The sequence below is a fragment of the Loxodonta africana genome, chromosome 8 (assembly GCF_030014295.1).
Source record: "Loxodonta africana isolate mLoxAfr1 chromosome 8, mLoxAfr1.hap2, whole genome shotgun sequence".
NCBI classification, from domain to species: domain Eukaryota; kingdom Metazoa; phylum Chordata; class Mammalia; order Proboscidea; family Elephantidae; genus Loxodonta; species Loxodonta africana.
In genome coordinates, this window is record NC_087349.1 from 28,068,919 (window position 1) to 28,085,666 (window position 16,748).

Sequence of the window (16,748 nt, forward strand, 5' to 3'; positions counted from 1 at the left end):
AAACCAAAGCCATTGCTGTGGTGTAGATACTCAAAGATTGAGTGTAAACACTCGGAGGCTCTGCCTCACACCCCTCCCACCAGGTGCTACATTGACATTCCATGACCCTCCATGCCCCAGCAGTGGTCAGGGAAACCTTCTACCCCACCCACAGCAGATGATGACCCACAGAGATTGCAGCCTCCATGCCAGGATGTGCTTAATACCTGGATGGGAGGGTGAGAGGCTTGCTCCCAGGGATTTGCCCACTGAACAAGCCAGGTTGGGTCAACTGCTGCTATGCTCTGTCCTGAGACACTGAAAGGTATGCATGGCCAGCCCTGATCCTCTGTGCCTGCACCCAGGCCCCTATTGGAGGAGGAGGGTAGCAGAGATCAGTAGGTGGGGGGCAGGGAGGAGGAAGTGGAGCAGGGTCCAGGACACCAGGAGGTGATAGAGGTGGGGACAGAGAACCCTTCCTGGGGAGATGGAGAGGGTACAGGAGGTAGGACTGTATGCAACGGGAGGCTGCAACACACACACACACATATCACACACACACACACACATCATACACATACACCCACACCCACACCCACACACATGTACACACACTTGTTTCATTGTCCCATGGGATTTCAAATACCAAAAAAGTTTCAAAGCTAAGATGTATTAAGAACTTTAAGACTGTGACCACAGAGCATTAAAATCAAACATGAGGACCTTCTGAGTGCTGGCTCATGTAACTGCACTGCTTGACTGCCCACGATGCCAGTCCTGGGTATCTCCCACACCCTTCCATTTCTTTCAATTTCTACCATTGTCAGATGATCTCAGGCCTTTACCTATTGTATGCCAGAGCTTCCTAGCTGATGTCTGCTTTTGGGATTTATCTGCCAATGTCCTGCAATTACAACCAATTACTGCCATCCCCTGTTAAGGAGTTTTCATGGCTCTCCTTTCTCTTAATCTTCTTTATTCATGAACCTTTGGGATCTAGTCCCAATGTAAAATTTCTACTCATATACCTCAATATGGGTCATTTGCCCTAGGCAGTTTTATTTCCAGCATATCCGTACTTGAACACAGTGGTCATTTCCACCCCAATGCCTTTACTAGCATTATTTCTCAAGCCTGAAATGCAAAGCACCACCCTTTGAAGCCCTTCTCAAGCTAATTTTCCTTCATAAAGCACATGAGAAATCTACCTGAAGCCAGTTTACAATGAACCAGTTCTCTTTGATCCCTAGCACTTGATTATTGCCCTCAGTTGTATTTATGCGTCCCTTGTATCTACTATCGTTAAGCTTTGACTTGTATTTTCCCTATAAAGTGATTACAGGGTATTCAGATGCCATGGTGTATGGGTCATCATTCCTAGGATGCAGTCAGATTCCTATTAGTAGCTCAAGGAATATTTCTTGAACGAATGGATGGATGAAGTGACTATTGCTTGTTGTAGTGATTGAATGGCAATCCCAAGAAAGTTATGTCCATGCCCTAACCCCTGGAACCTGTGACTGTGACCTTATTTGGAAGAAAGATCTTTGAAAATATAATTAAGTTAAAGATCTAGAGACGAGATCATTCTGGATTATCCTGGTGGGCCCTGAATCCAATGATAAGTGTCCTATAAGAAGCACACAGAGGAGAAGACACAAAAGAGAAGAGGAGAAAGTCATATGACGATGGAAGCAAGGATGGAATGATAGGGCCACAAATCAAGGAATGCTTAGTGCCACCAGAAACTGGAAGAAACTGGTAGGGGAGGATCCTGCACTAGAGCCTTTGGAGTAAGCCTGGTCCTGCTGACACCTTGATTGTGGATTTACGGCCTCCAAAACTGTGAGAAAATAAATTTCTGCTCTTGTAAGCCATCCATCCAGTTCATGGCAATTTGTTATGGCAGTCCTGTTATTGTTAGGTGCTGTCGAGTCAGCTCCAACTCATAGCGACCCTATGCACAACAGAACGAAACACCGCCCGGTCCTGCGCCATCCTTACAATTGTTGTTATGCTTGAATTCATTGTTGTAGCCACTGTGTCAGTCCACCTCGTTGAGGGTCTTCCTCTTTTCCGCTGACCCTGTACTTTGCCAAGCATGATGTCCTTCTCCAGAGACTGATCCCTCCTGACAACTTGTCCAAAGTATGTAAGACGCAGTCTGGCCATCCTTGCTTCTAAGGAGCATTCTGGTTGTACTTCTTCTAAGACAGATTTGTTCCTTCTTCTGGCAGCCCATGGTATATTCAATATTCTTTGCCAACACCACAATTCAAAGGCATCAATTCTTCTTTGATCTTCCTTATTTATTGTCCAGCTTTCACATGCGTATGATGTGATTGAAAATACCATGGCTTGGGTCAGGCGCACCTTAGTCTTCAAGGTGACATCTTTGCTCTTCAACACTTTAAAGAGGTCCTTTGCAGCAGACTTACCCAATGCAATGCATCTTTTGATTTCTTGACCGCTGCTCCATGGCTGTGGATTGCAGATCCAAGTAAAATGAAATCCTTGACAACTTCAATCTTTTCTCCGTTTATCATGATGTTGCTTATTGGTCCAGTTGTGAGGATTTTTGTTTTCTTTATGTTGAGGTGTAATCCATACTGAAGGCTGTGTCTTTGATCTTCATTAATAAGTGCTTCAAGTCCTTCTCACTTTCAGCAAGCAAGGTTGTGTCATCTGCATAACACAGGTTGTTAAGGAGTCTTCCACGAATCCTGATGCCCCGTTCTTCTTCATACAGTCCAGCTTCTTGGATTACTTGCTCAGCATACAGATTGCATAAGTATGGTGAAAGAATATAACTGTGATGCACACCTTTCCTGACTTTAAACCAATCAGTATTCCCTTATTCTGTCCGAACAACTGCCTCTTGATCTATGTAAAGGTTTCTCATGAGCACAATTAAGTGTTCCGGAATTCCCATTCTTTGCAACGTTATCCATAATTTGTTATGATCCACACAGTTGAATGCCTTCGCATAGTCAATAAAACACAGGTAAACATCCTTCTGGTATTCTCTGCTTTCAGCCAGGATCCATCTGACATCAACAATGATATCCCTGGTTCCATGTCCTCTTCTGAAACCAGCTTGAATTTCTGACAGTTCCCTGTCAATATACTGCTACAGCCATTTTTGAATGATCTTCAGCAAAATTTTGCTTGCGTGTGATATAAATGATATTGTTCTATAATGTCCATTTTCGGTTGGATCACCTTCCTTGGGAATAGGCATAAATATGGATCTCTTCCAGTCAGTTGGCCAGGAAGCTATCTTCCATATTTCTTGGCATAGACGAGTGAGCACCTCTAGCGCTGCACCCGTTTGTTGAAACGCCTCAGCTGATATTCCATCAATTCCTGGAGCCTTGTTTTTCACCAGTGCCTTCAGGGCAGCTTGGACTTCCTTCAGTACCATCAGTTCCTGATCATATGCCACCTCTTGAAATGGTTGAGCATCGACTAATTCTTTTTGGTATAATGACTCTGTGTATTCCTTCCATCTTCTTTTGATGCTTCCTGCATCATTTAATATTCTCCCCATGGAATCCTTCACTATTGCAACTCAAGGCTTGAATTTTTTCTTCAGTTCTTTCAGCTTGAGAAACACTGAGCATTTTCTTCCCTTTTGATTTTCCATTTCCAGGTCTTTGCACGTGTCATTATAATACTTTATTTTGTCTTCTTGAGCTGCCCTTTGAAATCCGTTCAGTTCTTTTACTTCACCATTTCTTCCTTTTGCTTTAGCTGCTCGACGTTCGAGAGCAAGTTTCAGAGTCTCCTTTGACATCCACCTTGGTCTTTTCTTTCTTTTCTGTCTTTTCAGTGACCTCTTGCTTTCTTCATGTATGATGTCCTTGATGTTATTCCACAAGTCATCTGGTTTTCAGTCACCAGTGTTCAATGTGTCAAATCTATTCTTGAGATGGTCTCTAAATTCAGGTGGGATATACTCAGTCCTAGAAAACTAATATCCCATCACTTACTTGGATTGTTTGTAGAAATTCATCTCCATTACTTCTGAGTATAAAAGTAGAGCTATATTTATCCTAGAAGCTAAAAAAACAATTGTCCCAGAGTCCTTGCATAATATATACTTCTTGAATTCTTTAACACAGCAGATGTTAAAATCCCTCAAGCTCTGTCAAAAACTTACATTCAAACTATATGATTCTTCAAAAATATTGTTACTCTAATAGTCATAAATCCCTCTAGTGTGTATTCTTTTTGTAATTAACCTTTTAATTTTGAGATCATGATAGATTAACATGCAGCTGTCAGAAACAATAGAGAGCTTCTGTGTACCTTTTACCCAGTTTCCTCAAATGGTAACATCTTACAAAACTATAGCACAATGACACAACCAAGATATTGACATAGAAACACTGCATGGATTTCATTCAGGTCTTCCCAGTTTTAACTATAGTACTCATTTGCAAGAGTGTATTTAGCTAATGGACAATGAATCAGGACAACCAAAGAAGAATTGGTGAATTTGAATTGTGGTGTAGGTAAAAAAAAAAAAAAAAAAAAATTTTTTTTTAGTGTTAAATATACTATGGACTGCCAGAAGCATGAATAAATCTGTCTTGGAAGAAGTATAGCCAGAATGGTCCTTAGAAGTGAAGACGGTGAGATGTCATCTCATTTACTTTAGACATGTAATCAGGAGGGACCAGCCCCTGGAGAAGAGCATCAGCTTGGTAAGGTAGAGGGTCATCAAAAAAGAGGAATACCCTCAACAAGATGGACTGACACAGTCACTGCAACAATGGGCTCAAACATAGCAATGATTGTGAGGACAGCACAGGACTGAGCAGTGTTACATTCTATTATACATGAGGTTGCTATGAGCTGGAACCAACCCCGTGGCACCTAACAACATTTAATTTATGTAATTTGATCACTGATGCTGGTTGCTTTGCCCACCACCACAGTCAAGATAAAGAACACCTCTATCACCATGAGGATCCCTCATGTTGCCCTTTTATAAGCATATCCAACTATCCTTCCCACTCCCACCTTTTCCCTGCCAATAAGAACTTGGAAGAATATCATGGGAATTATGCTTAGAGAGAGAGAGAAACAAGCCCCAAAAGTTACATACTACATGATCTCACTTTCATAATATTCTTGCAATGACAAAATTACAGAGATGAATAACAGATCAGTGGTTGTCAAAACATAACCAAACCCATTGTGGTTGAGTTGATTCTGACTCATAGTGACCCTATAGGACAGAGTAGAACTGCCCCATAGTGTGTCCAAGGAGTGGCTGGTGGGTTTGTACGGCTGACCTTTTGCTTAGCAGCTGAGCTCTTAACCACTGTACCACCAGGGCTCCATGGGTTGTCAAGAGAAGTATAGATTCTTGAAAGTGAAACTTATTTTAAAATTTCATAGTCATATCTGACTCTAAGTTGCCCTATAGAGCAATTTTATTTATTAATTCAGTAACCATTGTGGGAAATCTTCTGTGTGCCAGATGCTATTTTGATGTTGGAGGCACTCAATCTCTGCCTCAGGAAATACAATTAGATACAAAACAAGAAGAAGCTCTACAAAGGAATCATGAGTTAAACCTTTGGTGGGGAAAATGACCTACCATATATGAGAGGGTCTGGAGTCCCTGGGTAGCGCAAGTGGTTAACATGCTTGATTCAAATGCAACTGGAGGCACCCTGGAAGAAAGGCCTGGCAATCTACTGCCAAAGTATCGGTCACTGAAAACTCTGTGAAGCACAGTTTTACTCTGACACGCATGGGGTCACCATGAGTCTGAGTCACTTGACGGCAGCTAATTTGGTTTTGTTTTTGTACAGATATGATGTGACTGAACAAAAAAACAAACAAAAACAAAGGGAGATGGGATTGGTGAAGATCTACAATGATCATCATGCCAGATATAAGTTAGAGTTCTCGCCCTATTTAAGGAATTGTGAGAGGATTTGGCATATGAATGAAGGATTTGGGAGGGTAAGCAGTTTAGGTTGTTAAAATACAGTTACAGGCAGCGATAAACAATGTGAGAGTGGCCTCTAGATTCCTAAAACCCCCCAAACCCAGCGCCGTGGAGTCGATTCTGACTCTAGATTCCTAGAAGAGGGTAAACGGACCAGTTATCAGCATAAGCACTCAGTAGGCATAGCCCTGGTGATGGAGAGATGACAGCTGGCTGGGGCAGATGAGGAGGTAAAATGTGGGAGGAGCCGGCCTGTACAAATCAGCACAGGCTATGTGTGAAAGGTTGTTTGGAGAAGAACTGAACAAAAACCCTCTGCAAAAATGAGTCCTGGCTGCGTCTTGGAGAGAACTAAAGTAACACCATGCAAATGAGTTCCAGGACAACTGGCAGCCTGACCCCAGAAGCAGAAGTGCCACCAAAATTTTGCATATAAGTCAGTGAGTGAGGGCATTTTAAGAGAGCTCTGCATTCATATAGCTGATATGGCAAGTAAGTTTCATCCCCAGTACTAGAAACCATACTAAATGACCTCTAATACTGGAAAAAAAAAAAAAAAATTCTGTGAAGCAATCGTTATTGTACCCATTGATAGGGAGGAAACTGTCTTGGACAGACTAAGCGAAGCACCTGAGCTCGGATAGCATCTATCAATGGAAGGAGCCAGGATCTAATTTATCTGACTCCAAATTCCTCCCTCCCACTTCCTGCCCTTCAATGAGTTAACAGTGATGGGAGTGTGTGCGTGTGTGTGTGTGTGTGTGTGTTTTGGCTTGGAGGGATGCAAGAGAAGGGGAATTTGGTGGCACAGTGGTTAAGTGCTCGGTTGCTAACCCAAACGTTGGTGATCCAAATCCACCAGCTGCTTCTTGGGGGAAAGATGTGGCAGTTGGCTTAAGGAAGATTACAGCCTTGGAAACATGGGACAGTTCTAATCTGTCCCATAGGGTCACTATGAATCAGAGTCAACTCCATGGCAATGGGTCAGTGATTTACATAATTTTGGAATCTATAGAACCTAAAGGTTGAATTTCCTGTTCCTGGTTTTTCAAAGTGAAGTCAGCAATTTCCCTGGCTTTTGCTTCGTGAATAGAGTTGGAAAATTTGACGATTGGATAGAACTCTACCAAACACCAGATGCTATATTTGAGCAGAGCTTTTCTGGGTAAATAAATTACACTTAAAAATATGTACCCAGCCTCAGCGAGGCCACAGTATTTCTACAGAAAACATTTCAAAATAAAAGTGCAAAAAATGTGTAGTTTAGGGATTCATAAATAACCCTTCATATTTAATCAGAATACAGGTTCAAAAAAAGCTCAGATGTGGTGCCTTTCAGGGAGGGTGGGGTGAGGGTGGGTAGGTAAAGAATCTGTAAAAGAAATGTACCTAAAATTGAACATATAAGTTAACAAGAAAAATTCAGCCAGATAGGCTGATTCCAGTTCCCTTTCTAGGCCACAGGTAATTTGAAGAAAAATCATTCTTGCATATGAAATATTGCCAGTCTGTAAAATTCGAAAGTTAAAGGCATTCTCTCGGTTTCCAAAGTTTCTATCTAAATCCTTGGGACAGGTGATATTGAAATAAATAAGGCTGGAAAAAGGTCCAACAAATTTAAGAGAGTCTATAATGTTACATGAAAAGAACGCACTAAGAGGCCAACAATTATAATGTTACATGAAAAGAATGCACTGAGGCCAACAATTAGTGTGGTAGGTTTTGTTTGTGTTGTTTTATTTTATCTGCTTGTTTTGCTACTTGTATACTTCTCAGACCTGTTGTGGCCATATGGGATTTTGGCCTTCTGTTATGTAGTTGAACTGTCTTTGTGAGCATGAAATTCCCTGGGGAACAGGTCTTCTTACAACACTAACAATTAGAAGATATTTTGTTACACATATTCCTACTCTTTTGTCTTTCAAAGCAAACAATGTGTTTCAATTCAACATAACTAGAGATCTTAATGTTTAATACACTGTCACACTGAGTCCCTTTTTGCTTAGTTTTAAGAGTTCTCATATTTATGATGAAGAACTGAAGTTACAGACCTAAGCAGTGGTGTTTTAGGAAAATACGAACTTTGTTCAGTATTTGTTTAGTTGCTTCCTCTCAAAACGTCTTCTGGTAGGCCTTATTTTATTTTTTTGAACGGTACATGGGAAGAAGTGATTTCAGATGACTTCATGTGAGACCCATCACATTTTCTCAGAATTATATGAATGTCAGGGGTGTAGTCACATTTCCCTATTTGCTCTGCAGCAGGGAAAACTTATTTTCTTCAAAGGTCTGATAAATATAAAATTTTAAATCTTACACTAAAACCTGTTGCCACTGAGTTGATTCTGACTCATAGCAACCTATAAGACAGAGTAGAGCTGCTCCATGGGGTTTCCAAGGGGCAGCTGGTAGATTCAAACTTTCGGCCTTTTGGTTAGCAACCCATCTCTTCATCACTACGCCACTAAAATCTTATACAGTACGTACATATTATGCATATGCAAGATATGTTTGTGTGTGTGTATGTGAGTATGCGTGTGTGTTGCGGGGGGCCTGTAACTGTGTGTAGGCTGACCCACGGTTTCTGTCTTTGCTTGGCATTGTAAATAGTTCAAATCCCATATGAAACTTCAAAAAAGTACTTTTTTTTTTTAGATTATGATGCTGAGTCAGAAATTTTTCTAGAAGGTAATATTTTATAAGGCAGAATTACAAACTGTTCTTTTGGGGAAACCACCAGTAATCTTTATAATTGTTTATAATATACATTTGTACAAAATTTCAGGGAAAGGGAAGTTACTTTGTAGTCAGGACTTGTGATTCCAGTACATTTTTCAGATGTGGTTTATCAGACGCAGTATGCCATTTAATATGATTTATAAACCAAGACAAAAAGGCCACATTTTTCCACACTGAAAGACAATAAAAAGATCTAATTCAGACCAGAATCCTCTAGGATGTAATTTAAAAATGCAATTTTTTTCCAGTGGTATCTAGAATTTTCTTACATGTTGCCATGCTATTTTCCCCTTATAGTTTCCTTTAACTACTAAAAAATAAAACAGGTATGTTTGTAGCTGAACCAAAGAAGTGTATGTTAAAATGGGTCAAGATGGCCCCCAAACTAAGGGCTCCCCTTGCTGTTTCCACAGCTGATTTGGGGATGCCAGCACTGAAGGGAACGAGGAAGAATTTTCCTACAAAGACTTAGGCCTTGAACATAACTATCGTCATTTTCTCCCACTGGTGCATCCCTGCCACACTGTATCCTTGTGCAAACTCTGTTATTTAAAGTAAAAACAGAAAAATGTATGAAAAATACGGTAGTTTGAAGGACACTCGGTAGAAAGTCTTCATAGCATAACTGAGTTTGAGTTCAGATAGTCCACTGATCTTTCCTTGGTGATCAGTTACATATATACACCTTCTGTGGTAACATGGGTAAAGTAAGAGGAATGCTAGCACTCCAGGGCAAAGGAAGATAGGAAGACGAGAGAGAGGCCTGGGACACAGGACTGGATGTTGAGCCTGCTCCTGGCAAACACAAAGGGTGAGAGGAAAGTAGGGAGTTGTGGGTAAAGCATTTAAGCAAAGGTTTAGCCTGCTTACTAGGCCAACACAGGCTGTGAAACAGAGAAGTCTCGAAATGTGTTGTCTACATGGAAATTTAAGATGCACTTGACTCAACTGATCCCTGGACTGGTTGGCAGGAAAGGACTTGGGTGGACAAAGAGGAATAGCACTGGCGACCCGTGGTGTACATCAACATGCTGGATGAAGTTTGAGAGCTCTGGATGCACATTTTTGTGAAAATTTTGAATAATAGTTTTTAAACAACATTTGGGAGTGTTCTTTTACCCAGTGTAGGTATCAAATTTGAATTTTACTCTTGTTTTTATTATTCCATTTTTTTTTTCCTACAATTTTTTAAAAGCTACGTGAGTGACTGATCATCCTTCTACAGGCTTGAGTTTATAATTCAAAATAAACATACTTTAGTATTTCAAAGTAAGCCTACTCCCAGGCTGGTCAGTTTTTTCTTTTTTCCTTTAACAAATCTTTTCTTCCATGTTTCTCTTATTGATCGATATGCAGCAAACTACCATAACATTTAGAAGCTTGAAACAAAAAAAAATTATTATTTCTTCCGATTGTGTGGGTTGACTGGTCTTAGCTGGAGGTTCTGTTCCGTGTGGTGTTACCCAGAGTCAATCATGTGGGGCCTTCAGCTAGAAGATTTACTGGGGCTAGAACATACAAGATGGCTTCTCAGGACCCACCGAGGTTCAAGGAGAGATACTGATTTCACCTCTTGATGGTAGCAGTAGCACGAATTTATAGAAATGGAAGGAATTGTTGATGGACGTATTTTTAAGCAGGACATACAGAAAAAATGATGGCAAATGGAGTATTCTATTTGAGAGTGGATCCAATTAAAATTCTGAGGCTATTCATAAGTTTTATAGTTAACAATACTATGAAATCTTTAAGTGGGAACTAGCATAGAATATAGTTTTATATAAAACCCTGTGCCCAATGAAGACAGAATAAACATTCTTTTCAAGTATGCAGAAGAGGTGGGTTTTGTGGTTGGCCATGTTGCTTTAAATCTTGGCTCTGCCAGGCACTAGCAGTAGAACCTTGGGCAACTTTCTTTTTCAGTCTCTCACTTTTCTCTTCTGTATTTATAGGATTATTTATGAGGATTAAATGAGTCAATATGTGTAAAGTTCTTAGAAAAGTGCCTGGCACACAATAAGTATAAAATAAACATTAGCTTAAAAAATATACATTATGGTTAACTATTGTAAAAATGGAGCCCTGGTGGCACAGAGCTTGGCTGCTAACCAAAAGGTCAGCAGTTCCAATCTACCAGGCCCTCTCTGGAAACTCTATAGGACAGTTCTACTCTATTCTATATGGTTGCTATGATTTGGAGTTGACTCGACAGCAACAGGTTCATTTTGTTCTCATGGTAAAAATGGTGTGGCAGGGATGTTGTCTGACCTCCTTTAACTTCACAAAGGGGGAAGTCCAAACCAAAAACCTGTCGCTGTCAAGTCGATGTTGACTCATACCAACCCTACAGGACAGAGCAGAACTGCCCCATAGGGTTTCCAAGGAGTGCCTGGTGGGTTCAAACTGCTGACCTTTCAGTTAGCAGATGTAGCTCTTAACCACTACACCACCAGGGTTTTCAAAAGGGAGAGGAGGATCAAGAAAAACAGCCCAAGGGTGATTTCTATGAGACAGCGGTCAGACATGCCCCCTCTCTCTGCCATCTTTACCAATTCTGACACTAACTATCCCTCCATGGCACTCTCCTCTTCTCTGGTGTTTGATCATTCATTGCAATGGCCACACAAAACTCACAGACAATACTCACGTGGGCCACGATTGGGTGGGAGTTTCAAGACTATGGCATGAAAGGCCATATAAAAGCAATCCATCACATGGCAGCTATTATGTAACATAGCAACACCTATTTGTATTAAACCTCCTGGAGCTGCAAAGTTCCCTATAGTCTGATTAACCTTAAACATTAATCCTGATTGCTTCCCAGAACCACCCCCCACCAAGTGAACAAGCAGAAAGATTATCTTTACTCTTTCAGAGATAAAATAACTAGCTGATTAACAGGTATTCTAAAGGAGTGATTTACCAACTTTTAAAAAAATTGCAACCCATATTAAGAAATATAATTTACACTACAATCAGTACATACACACAGACACCAACACATAATACTGTCACAAATGTTTCGGGAAACAATCCTCACTTTTACGTTGTGCTATGAACTAGAATGTTTTTGCTCTATTTCAGTGATTCAGCAACAAAATGTTGTTTGTGACCAACTATATTAATTTAATTACCTTAGGTAGGGTTCTAAGCTATATAGTATGGTGAGGCTAGAATAGGATATTAAATAGAGAAGTCTTTGAGCCCAGGAATCGCACAATTGCATTTGTTTCAGGTGTGGTGCTAGAAGAATATGACTTATGTAATTTCCGTCCTTAGGAGCGAGGATGGCAAGACTTGGTCTCATGTACTTTGGACATGTTATCAGCAGGGTTTCAACCAGTTCAGTCATGGGCATTGTAAACAAGGGCAGCATACACATTGCAGAGCAACCGTATCTGTTGTCCTTCAGATTTAGACCCCCCCCCCAAAAAAAAAAGACCCAAGTAGGAAATAAACAGTGGTGCACAGCTCAAAGATGGCAGCTGACCACATGGCATTGAATGTTTCAGGAGCCTGATATGGGAGACTGGATTGCTGGCAGGTCTGTGGAGAGCATCACATATTTAATTGACTGGCTGCCACGTTTGAGTGAGAAGCCACTGTTTGTTTCCTTCTGGGGTCAAAATCTCATGGACAACGGATTTGGTTGCTATGCAGCGCATATGCAGCCCTTGTTTACTACAGCCATGGCTGAACCCTTTTGAACAGGTTGGAAGCCCTGGTTATCAGGAAGGACCAGTCCCTGGAAGGTATTTTGCTTGGTAAAGTAGAGGGTCAGTGAAAAAGAGGAAGACCCTCAACAAGATGGATCGACACAGTGGGGTGGCTGCAACAATGGGCTCAAACAGCAAGGATTGTGAGGACGGTGCAGGACCGGGCAACATTTCATTCTGTTATACATAGGGTTGCTATGAATTGGAACTGACACAACAGAGCAATGACAATTTCCATACAAGTCTGTTCAGTTATGAAGCAAAAGCTTTCATAAACTATGGCCTGATCTCCCTGCTCAACAGCTTCATAATTCTTTCAGCTGGAGATGTCAGCTTTGCATTTTAAACCAAGTGCCTTCTGGTTTGTTTGCAGCTAGATAGAGTGTAGCCAGGCTAAAATTCCAACTTACTACCTTGTATTTTTCAGTTTTGAAGTCTTAGTTTTTTTTTGATTGTTAAAGTTATGCACAATTAGTACCTACCTCCTCGAGTTGTGAGAATTCCAGGAGAACACATATACGGAGTGTTAGGCGCATAGAAGGTGCTCAGAATGTTTCCTGCCTCCCCCACTGCTACCATGGATCGTAAACTCCAGAATTCATAGCTATAATTTATGTCCCTTGTTTCATATTGTTGGAGGAAAGCCCAAACTGGGCAGAATGCCTACTATGATCAAGCCCTATTATTTCCTTGATGCATTTTACTTTCTACAGCCATAGATCCAATAGTTCACCTAACAATAGTTACAAAGGATATTCGTAGCTATGGATCTGGGTTATGAAACGATTTGCGTTCCCAGGTCTCGTTTAACAGGATTTTGGATGAACATCCCATGAATCCACAAAACCGTGGGGAAAAAGTCTTTAACAGAGGAGAAGAGCATTTTAACTGTTCATCTGCTAAATAATTTAAGCAAACAAACAAAAGACATGCAAAATAAAGCATAACTTTTCTCCTTGCGCCATGCATTTAAGGCTGCCAGACTTCTAGTGCCCAGGTCTGGCCGATTTCCTGGGTCCCTTTCCAAGCTGTTAGGGACTCAAAAGGGAGTTATCTGCGGCCTTAAATTGATAAAACTATCTCATATTTCCTAACTGGTGGGCCAGACTGAGAACTACGATGCTGCATGGTTTATCAGGATTGGGCAGGTCATTTTTAAATTTCTGCCTTTACAGTTAAGAGTATCACAGAGTGTGTGTATGTGTAGAGGAGGGGTGTGTGTGTAGGGGAAGGGTGCGTATAGGGGAGGAGTGTGACTATCAAAGTGTATGTGAGTGTGTGTGTGTGTAGGGGGGAGAGGGTGTGTGTAGGGGGGAGAGGGTGTGTGTAGGGGGGAGAGGGTGTGTGTAGGGGAGGGCTGTGACTATCAAAGTGTGTGTGTGCTCGCGCGTTTACGTCGGAGAGTGGTGTGACTCATGTTTCCCTCTCCGGAGCCCGACCCAGGCGGGGGCTGCGGCCGCTACGGCGCCCACGTGGCAAGTGCAGACTGCGCAGCGCAGTCGGGCCGGCAGACCCCTCCCTCCGGCCTTTCCGGGCGCCGCGCGGTCCTCCACCGCCAGGGGGCGGGCGCGGCTCCCCGGCACCGGGGGCCCATTGGTCGCGGCCGGGACGCGGGGGAGGAGGCCCAGCGGCTTGCTGGCTTCCTCCTGGCCACTCTGGGGGTGAAGGGAAGCGGGGGAGCCCGGAGGAAGCGGAGGAGCGCGCGGGAGGCGACGGCGGCTCCCGTCGGCCTCCAGCAAGACTGAGCGCGGGCAGGTCAGAGCTGCGGGCCGGCGCGCGCGGCGGAGGCCGGTGAGACGGGTGGGGAGGCGGACGGAGCCGCCGCCAACGGCGTGGGGAGCGGACACCCACCTTACCCGCACCTGGACACGCCTGCTGTCCCAGTCGGGGCGGGCCCGGGCGCGCTCGGTCGCCGTGGGAGGGAGCGGGCAGCGCCAGGTCCGGACCGCCGCCGCGGCATCCCCGCCCGGCGTCCCCTTGGCGGGCTCGGTGGTGCCTGCACCTGGCGCCGGCTCCGCGCTCCGGCCTCGGCGGCACCTGGGGCGCACGTCTGCCTCGGGGCCCCGCGGCGGCTGTGAGATGCAGGCGGGGTGCAGGGGGTGTTGCTTTCTAACTCCGGAGGGCCGCCTGGGCTCACGTGTTAAGTTTTAGTGGCCCCTAAACTGGAGGTACTTTGGATCTTCAAAACCCGTGCAGCCCTTTGGTGTTGAGTGGCTGTCATTCATGGATGTGCGGTTATTTCTTTTTCGTTTTTACTGCCCGTACAGTTCCGTACCATGTAGAAGGAAGAGCTAAATAATATGAGTGATGGATTGACGATTTCAGATGGAGATCTCCCAGTGTGAGTTTGTGTGTTTCATCGCTCTCTACTTTTTTTTTTTAATTAAACTCCGTATGGTACGTCTTATTTAGTTGAGAGAACATTTATTTCTTTTTATCTAATTAAAAACATACTAATCCGAGGTCTGGGCGCTAAAGAGTGCTTGTATAAAAGGTACAATGACACTAGGTAATAGTTCCTTACTGTTTGCTAGACACTGTGCTAAGTGCTTTCAGGTGCACATTCATTTAATTCTAACAGCAACCCAGCGAGTAGGTTTTTTTTTAATTTCTCTTTATCAGTTTTACAGATGACAGTATCAACGGTCAGGTTAAATGAAGGTTGATGCCAAATGCAGATTCTAGACCCTCGGACCACTCACACCTTGTTGGACTAGTGTATATGGTCATATTTCCCAAGGTTCTCGAAATGTTATCTGTTATTTATACAGCACGTTATGGAGTACCAAGAGATTTCCATTTAACTCAGAAAATAAAAGTTAATAACTTACCTGATGCCATTCAACAGGAAATTGACAAAATCAGCATCAGGTTCCTGGTAAAATCAACTGTACCTTTTTCCAGAGGCCGCCAGTCTCTTTGAGTTCTCTGTTACTAATTAAATCACGGTTTTTTTTTCCAGTTTTCTACAGGTGTTAGAAGCTTTTTTTCACAGGTTGTGTGTATAGTTATTAAAGAATTGCATTTATTTTAGTAAGAGATAAAAAGAGTTCAAAGCAGTGATCAACCAGTGGTGTTTTTTAAAAGAGGATACAGACCAGGTTGCCTGAAATCCCCATTATAGGGAGCTAAGACAGAGTCCCTGGGGTAAAATAACTTTCAGATAAACTTTATGGATGTTTTACTACAATTCAGTTACAAAGTTTTAGTATGGATTGCTCCTTTGAACATTGCTATCTAATTGGTATTTTTTGTAATGTATGAAGGCACATTAAAAAGGAAAAGGTGTAATTGGAGAGAGGGTCAAAGAGCTAGAAGGCTGTTGAATAGTAAAAGTATTTCCTCTGGAACATCTTAGGAATCTTAAGTTTCAAAGACAGTGACATTTTTTTTTTTTTCCTTATGATCGGAGCCAACCTTTGTAAAACCTATTATATTAAAAATATACATACAATGGTTTGTAATAACAAACAGGTGCTACTTTGCAACACACATCAAAGCATTATTATTGTTACTATATTAAAGATGTTTCAGTATATCTGGAAAGCGTTTCTTTAATTTTTTTTTATGCACAGAAAGGTACCCTATGAGCTATATTCTGAGACCAACATTTGAGTGACTGACATTAGATATGAACTGTACCTAATTTCTGATTTATATATAAATTTGCCTTAAAGACAGATTTAGGAACGGAACTCGTTCATAATCCAAGGACTACCTGAACCCACTTCTTCAAACTGAAAGAAGTAAGCAAGACCCAAGAAACAGAAGAGGTCTTGGGTCTCACAGAAATCCATCTTGCCCAGAGCTTAGTACAATAGCCAAAATTTGTCTTGAACTTAATCCAGAAGACTTCCTGGCTGAGGGAGCAGATGATCTGGGTTTTAAGCAGTAGTTCTGCATTTAGCTTCACTAATGAATGTCTTTGGCCTTCTTAATATCATGCAATATCTAATTAATCTGATTGGGGAGATTGAACAAAGTGATTCTCAAGATCTTCAAACTTGAAAAGGTTTTGTAATTTTATGCAGCTTGTAACCTACCTACTTCTGACTCTCTCTGAGGAGGAAATTAAGTGTTTGTTACCTCCCACCCTCCACACTTTACCCCATCAATATTTCCTCATTCTCTTCCACATTGGCCTTTTCCGTTTAATTGAAGCTATTCTTACATTCTTATATTACTTACATTTCTCCTTTTTAGTAAGAGAGTTAATTTCTTCATCTGTTTTGTTCATGATTTTTCTAGTTTTGCTCTGTTGAGGGTTTTTTTTTTTTTTTACTTTTAAGTTAAGGTAAAATTCATATAACAGAATCAATCATTTCAAAGTGTACAGTTCAGTGGCA

At 42.0% G+C, this 16,748-nt stretch overlaps 1 protein-coding gene across 8 annotated transcripts in view; it reads left to right on the forward strand.

Moving 5' to 3' along the window:
- The first annotated feature begins 14,034 nt into the window (after positions 1 to 14,034).
- FAM3C (FAM3 metabolism regulating signaling molecule C) overlaps positions 14,035 to 16,748 on the forward strand; it is a 57,631-nt gene continuing 54,917 nt past the window's right edge. For 2 of the 8 annotated variants that reach the window (XM_064289776.1, XM_064289780.1), the window contains exon 1: positions 14,035 to 14,157. The gene's annotated coding sequence lies outside the window, so the exon portion shown is untranslated. Of the gene's footprint in view, positions 14,194 to 14,449; positions 14,744 to 16,748 lie in introns of those variants that run through there. The other 6 variants (XM_064289779.1, XM_064289778.1, XM_064289777.1 and 3 more) reach the window with 6 other exon arrangements.